Source organism: Ranitomeya variabilis, chromosome 5 (genome assembly GCF_051348905.1).
Source record: "Ranitomeya variabilis isolate aRanVar5 chromosome 5, aRanVar5.hap1, whole genome shotgun sequence".
Taxonomy (NCBI): Eukaryota; Metazoa; Chordata; class Amphibia; order Anura; family Dendrobatidae; genus Ranitomeya; species Ranitomeya variabilis.
In genome coordinates, this window is record NC_135236.1 from 478,861,649 (window position 1) to 478,869,060 (window position 7,412).

Below are 7,412 nucleotides of genomic sequence, written 5' to 3' on the forward strand. Positions count from 1 at the left end.
CACCATGTATTTCCTTCAGGAAATGCCCATCTAATATATAATTGCCTAGAATACTACTTCCTGCAATTTGTGCCAACTTCCGTGGCTTTGTCCGGAGCTAATGTCCGGAGATAATGTCCGGAGCTAATGTCCGGAGCTAATGTCCGGAGCTAATGTCCGGAGCTAATGTCCGGAGATAAGTGACGTCACCAGTGTCCTACTCCCAGGCAGAGCACAGGGGCCCCAGGCAGCATATGGGGCCCCAGGCAGAGCACAGTGGCCCCAGGCAGAGCACAGGGGCCCCAGGCAGCATATGGGGCCCCAGGCAGAGCACAGTGGTCCCAGGCAGAACACAGGGGCCCCAGGCAGCCTATGGGGCCCCAGGCAGAGCACAGTGGCCCCAGGCAGAGCACAGGGGCCCCAGGCAGCATATGGGGCCCCAGGCAGAGCACAGGGGCCCCAGGCAGCATATGGGGCCCCAGGCAGAGCACAGTGGCCCCAGGCAGAGCACAGGGGCCCCAGGCAGAGCACAGGGGCCCAAGGCAGAGCACAGGGGCCCCAGGCAGCATATGGGGCCCCAGGCAGAGCACAGGGGCCCCAGGCAGCATATGGGGCCCCAGGCAGAGCACAGTGGCCCCAGGCAGAGCACAGGGGCCCCAGGCAGCCTATGGGGCCCCAGGCAGAGCACAGTGGACCCAGGCAGAACATGGGGCCCCAGGCAGAGCACAGTGGCCCCAGGCAGAGCACAGGGGCCCCAGGCAGCATATGGGGCCCCAGGCAGAGCACAGGGGCCCCAGGCAGCATATGGGGCCCCAGGCAGAGCACAGTGGCCCCAGGCAGAGCACAGGGGCCCCAGGCAGAACATGGGGCCCCAGGCAGAGCACAGGGGCCCCAGGCAGCATATGGGGCCCCAGGCAGAGCACAGGGGCCCCAGGCAGCATATGGGGCCCCAGGCAGAGCACAGCGATATTTTGGACCACTGTGCGGTGTTTCAGACCCCCTGTGTGATGTCTGGGGCCCTGTTCTTAAGTATATTAAAGATTAAAGTAACGTATGTTAAAGTATATTATAGATCAAATTTGACACGTTTATGAGCACCATTGAGTGATATACTCAAGAATGACATAATTTTTCAGCATTTTATGGTTTCAAACTGTAAACACTCAGAGTTTTTTTTTACTTCAACCAGAAAACCTTAACGGTTCATAAAAAACTTGACTGTTCAGGATATGATAAAAGTCATAGTATTCTGAATCTTTAACTTATAAAGATACCTTTACATGGGGTGATTATTGGTTCCAGAGAGGCTTTCGGATGATAATCGTACACATGGCTGGTGACAGGACAATACAATATAAACGTTCAAAGGTAAACACTGATAACATTAAAATCTAATATATAATTGCCTAGAATACTACTTCCGGCAATTTGTGCCAACTTCCGTGGCTTTGTCCGGAGATAATGTCCGGAGATAAGTGACGTCACCAGCGTCCTACACCCGCTCAGGGTGGACAAAGATATATGCCTTCGTGGTGCGCGGCACTTTTCTGATTGGTTGCCGCCTGCCGCGAGCGACCAATCAGAAATGTGCCGTACTGTCAAGAATTGTCAAGAGCTGGTGAGTGCAGCCATTTTTTGTTCTTTCTTACTATTATTTATTAATTGTATTATTCTTACATTTGAATAAATAAAGTATATATGGATTCTAGACTCCCGATTCTTTAGAATCGGGCTGCCATCTAGTAGCATAAATAAACTTTATACTCACCCCCGTTGCCTGTATCGTTCCAGTGATGTCAATCCTGGGCTTCCCAGGGCTCACGTGACGATGTTATGTCACATGAGCCCTGCAGCCAATCAGTAGATGCTAATGGACCACTTCATTCTCACATCAAAACATAAAAACACATTATCTGCCAATATTGTAATATGTAACCTATTTTACTTGCTGTTAATTAATCAGGGATGTTTTAAACTGACAGCTCATAGATTGTATAAAATTAGGGTTTAATTGCTCCTTTTCTCTGGAGTTTTGAAAAACCTGAAATGCTTTTTTAACATTTTTTTTATAATTTTCCTGAGTACTTTTTCAAAGGGTTTTTCCGACAGCCTTTAGTGTTTAGTGTTTAGTGTTTTAGTGATTTTTTTAAAATAATTTTTTAAGGCTGCTTTCCAGATTTTTTTTTAAATTCCTTAAACCATCAAAGAAGACTTTTCATTTTTAAGCAGAAACACTGACAAAACGCACAAAAAGATGCCAGAGTGTCTTTTTAAACTACCTACTGACGTTGAATGTCTTTCTAGCAAAAAGCCAAAAAGAATGTACACGTTACTTTTTTATAATACTTGGCATCTTAGAAAGCCTGATAATATAAAAGGACACAAAAACCTTAACGTATGAACAGCAAATTGTTTTCCCATACGAATTAATTGGACTATTCTTTTAAACAATTTTGGAGCGGATTTTTCCTGTGTTGTATTGACATGAAAGTGGACAACTCTTTTGGGAAGATACTGTTTTCTAATCTAAGAAATTAGGATTAGACAGACTAACAAGGGAAAGCAGCACGCCTCTCTAGTACATGGATGTCACGGTTCCACCCCTAAGGGTGTCTGGGATGCAGTTACTGACAGCTCGGCCATCCAATCTGGTATAGGGGTGTGCTAAAGCTGTCAGTACTTTGATTGACAGCATGACCATCCAGTCTGGTTCGAGGGCGTACTGAGCTGTTGGTGTGTCAATTGACAGCTTGACTATCCAATCTGTGGATGGGAGGCATCGGCTGTCTCATGTGTTCACTATTTCGGGTAATGGCCATGCTACTTAACTGAGCAACTTCTCCCAGAACACTGCCAGATCTACATTCATCTTGTGAGGTTTGTGCTTTGTGCTTTCCTGTGCCTTGAGTTCTGTATGCTTGATCTGTTGCCTGACCTTGGACTTCGTTCTGACCATCTGCCTGTTTAACCCCTTCAGGTCCGATCCGTTATCCTCCCGGTATCCTGACTTCGGAACTTTACCTGACTTTGCTTTTGTCTCTTCCTTCTGTTTATGATGTACCCTCCTGGCTTCTGACCTTGAACTCCCTGACCTTTCTGACTTACGGCTTGGTCGTGAGAAGTGACTAGCGTCACAATGGATCTAATAGTAGGGGCAAGATCGTAAAAGAAGCACTAACACCACTGACCCCAGTCCGGTGCTCTCTGTAACATAATGTTTTAAACATTTTTTTCATACAAAGAAATGAAGATTAAATGTACTCCAGTTAGTTTTATTATGAATTCACCACATTGTTAAGTTACCGTCTTTAAAAAAAAATTAATAAAGTGCTCATTTTCTAATGAGGAATTAGGAATAATAAAGTGAAGTCTATGGAATATACATGATTGATGAGACACTGAATACAGCAACAATGTTTTGTTTGGCGTTCAGCACTATCAATGGTCCAGGTATTAAACTGAAGATGGATTTGGAAATTTCTTTTCCAGCATCTGTGCCAATGAGTAGTTTATTTTACAAATTGCTTTTACTTGTCCCCTGATATCCGGAACACATTATTAATTGTGAAAAGCTCTAGTGTTCTTACATTTGCAAAGATTGCATTTTGTTCACATATCCTATTTTTCTTCATTTTTATCCTTACAAATAGAGGTAATACTAAAAGCTAAAAGCTGAAACTACAGCATGGCAAAACTATAGTACGTGTGAGTCTTGACTAGAATAAGCATGTACCGCTAGTTTTAAAATGCAGCAATTGTAAAGAAAAAATTGAAAGATCCAGTAACAGGATTAAGACACTTACCTGGCAAAACGGGTTCCGATTTCAGTAACTATATCTTAATTATTACATAAACTCAGAAGTCAGGAGGTTGGTAACAGGAGATTATAGAGATTCAACTGAAGAATGGAGTCTTGCCGCTATGATCCAACTATGAGCATTAGCTTCCATCCAGAAGAAGGAAAACTATTATGTCACTTTTAGGTATCTACTGTATAGGCCAGACCTGGGCAAACTGCGGCCTGGGGGCCACATCCGGCCCTCTGACTGTTCCTGTCTGGCCCGCTGACACTTGCAGCCAGAAGGGTGGAGAGGGACTGATCTACCATTCTGTTTTTTCTCACAATCGTTATGATTATAGCCCCGTCCTCGTCCTCTCATTGGTGGATGCGGGGCTGCTCAGCTCCTCCTTGTTTGCAGAGCTGCTGAAACCTGTGCAAGGAGCATTTAGGACAGGAGGAGGGAGACAGGGACTACAGTACCCATCTGCTGCAGATAATGGCCAAGTAGGGTAGTTTCTAAGTGGAGCCGAGATAACACCTAGGAGGCAGCATTAGGTCGCAGCACCTGCGATGCCTCCTTTACACTAACTGTGGAATGAAAGCTGGGAGAGCAGCTAATTAGCAGCTTCTGCTTCTCTCCGGATCTTCCTGGCAGCTGATAGGAGATACAATTATTGGGCTGAGTATTCCTTCTGAATACAGGGTCCAGCAGTGAAGTGCCCCCTCACCTCCACTACATGCAGCCTTTAGATGGGATATTCTATGTGCTCCTCAAACTGCTCTTCTGCGCCACCATGTACTCAGCTGCCTCCTCACCTTTGTATGTGAGGGTTAACCCTTACCTACTCCTTTGCATCCAACTTGTGCTGTTGGATATCCCCCTATGTGGCTCATCACATTCACTCCATAGACTGCAATAAAGACCCCCCACCCCACTCTGCCTGTCACCTCCTGCCGGCCGGAAAGTAAGAGCAGATCACAGCGGTGACGTCACCGCTGTGATCTGCTTTCACTTTACAGTGGCACTCAGTCAGAGCGGGAAGCAGACTGCAAGGGACCTGACGGACACCGGAATGTGAGTATGTAGTGTTTTTTTTTTTTACTTTTACGATGGTAACCAGGGTAAACATCGGGTTACTAAGCGCGGCCCTGCGCTTAGTAACCCGATGTTTACCCTGGTTACCCGGGGCCCTCGGCATCGTTGGTCGCTGGAGAGCGGTCTGTGTGACAGCTCTCCAGCGACCACACAACGACTTTCCAACGATCACGGCCAGGTCGTATCACTGGTAGTGATCGTTGGAAAGTTGCAGAGTGTGACAGTACCCTAAGGGTACCGTCTCACATAACGATTTACCAACGATCACGACCAGCGATACGACCTGGCCGTGATCGTTGGTAAGTGGTTGTGTGTCACACAGACCGCTCTCCAGCGACCAACAATGCCGAGGTTCGCTGGTAACCAGGGTAAACATCGGGTTACTAAGCGCAGGGCCGCGCTTAGTAACCCAATGTTTACCGTGGTTACCAGCGTAAAAGTAAAAAAAAAAAAAAAACGTACATACTCACCATCTGATGTCCGTCAGGTCCCTTGCCGTCTGCTTCCCACTCTGACTGAGTGCCGCCATACAGTGAGAGCAGAGCGCAGCGGTGACGTCACCGCTGTGATCTGCTCTCACTTTCCGGCCGGCAGACAGTCAGAGCGGGAAGCAGACGGCAAGGGACCTGACGGACATCAGATGGTGAGTATGTACGTTTTTTTTTTTTTTACTTTTACGCTGGTAACCACGGTAAACATCGGGTTACTAAGCGCGGCCCTGCGCTTAGTAACCCGATGTTTACCCTGGTTACAAGCGAACGCATCACTGGATCGCTGTCACACACAACGATCCAGCGATGACAGCGGGAGATCCAGCGACGAAAGAAAGTTTCAAACGATCTGCTACGATGTACGATTCTCAGCAGGGTCCCTGATCGCTGCTGCGTGTCAGACACTGCGAGATCGTAACTATATCGCTAGAACGTCACGAATCGTGCCGTCGTAGCGATAAAAATGCCACTGTGTGACGGTACCTTTAGGGTATGTGCTCATGATAAGGAACTGTTGCGGATTTGAGGCTGCGTATTTATGCAAAGTCAAACCCGCAGCGTCCAGCTGTTACAGCATAGTGGATGGGATTTCTAGAAATCCCATGTCCACCATGCATGCATAGTCGTCTGTGGGTCACCCGCGGACACCAACATACAGCGTGTCTTTGCAGACCGCAGCATTTCAATTTCTAACATCTCCGTAAGAGAAATGACATCAATAGAAATGTATTGCGGTAAATCCGCACGGTTCAGTGAATACATGCAGATTTAGCTGCGTTCAATAGACGGCAGCACTTTGGACACAGCAAAATTATGCTCCGTCCAAAGTGCTGCTAGTACTGGATCATGGGCACCCGGCCTAATACTTGTTACGATAGGCTTTAGTGCATCAGGTATTATCAGGCTACATTCACACAACTGTATTTTCAATCCAAGTGAGGTCTGTGAAAGAAAATAAACCTGACCTCAGACAGACAGCACTACGAGCAATGTTATGGAATCGAGCTAGTTACATTACAGTTTGAAAATGTCTGTGTGAGAAAGATCACAGCACGCACCGATCTCTTCTGTATTCCAGATGAGACTCGCCTGTTGAAGTCTATGGGTGTGCAAAAAAAATGTTAAACATTGGATCCCATATGAATCATCCATATAGCATCCAAATTTTACAAATACATTTCCATTACTAACATAGGACACTGTATTTGCTCTTGTAGATTTTATTTGCTTCTGATGTATAAAGATGGCTGCTCTACAGATGAGAATACAGATGGAAAATAGTCTGTTTTTCTAGATTAAAATCATGATTTTTTTTTTATACGCTCATGTAAGCTTAACCTTATAATCAACTGCTTTTTATAAAGCAATAAAATAAACATTATGCAGAATTAAAAGTGAGGTCCAAAGCCGAAGGTAAATTTCATAGTAGACGTCTGTTTAATCCAATAATGTAATCACTTTTCTAACATACTTTAATTAAACAGTTTCTACCTGTTCCCTCTCTATAACATCCTGTCTGCTTGTTTTTTTTTTTTTTTTAACTTCCAACAACGTTTTGTTTGAGAATGCCAGTGCATTTTGTATACTCACATGGGATGTCATCAGGGGGCAGAGGCTGCGGTCACTGCCACAGCTGATTTTTCCACCTTGAAATGAAGCATCATCAGTGGCATCTGATTCAGAGACTGGACTAGTCCCTGCTAGCCGCTTTGCCTCCTTGCAATTTGGACTGACAGTGCACTCTGTTGCCAGCTTGTCACTTCTCTTGCCAGCAAGGGAGCACACTGTCACTGTGCTTTCAAAGGAATATAGCACAGGGAGCTCATACTGAGCACATGTCAGAATTTACAACCGACACCTTATCTGGTGAGCAGGATTAACCCAGCCCCTGAAACAGACATCACTGATGATGCCTCATTTTAAAGAGTGCGCAGAGGCCTTTGACCACTGAAGACTGCTCATTTGAGTATCCCAGTGTAGGGGACGGGGACCTGGCGAGCCGTACAGACGGGTGGAACCATTGTTGCCGGGAGTCGGGGTTCCGGGGGACGGATTTGAAGGGCAT

The 7,412-nt window shown here is 46.0% G+C and overlaps 1 long non-coding RNA gene across 2 annotated transcripts in view; it reads right to left on the reverse strand.

The window, feature by feature from the left end:
* The window catches only part of LOC143773751 (uncharacterized), a 168,863-nt gene extending 164,889 nt beyond the window's left edge, over positions 1-3,974 (reverse strand). For both annotated transcript variants that reach the window (XR_013215347.1, XR_013215348.1), the window contains exon 1: positions 3,783-3,974. This is a non-coding gene — a long non-coding RNA (uncharacterized LOC143773751). The remainder of the gene's footprint in view (positions 1-3,782) is intronic.
* Positions 3,975-7,412: the final 3,438 nt, after the last annotated feature.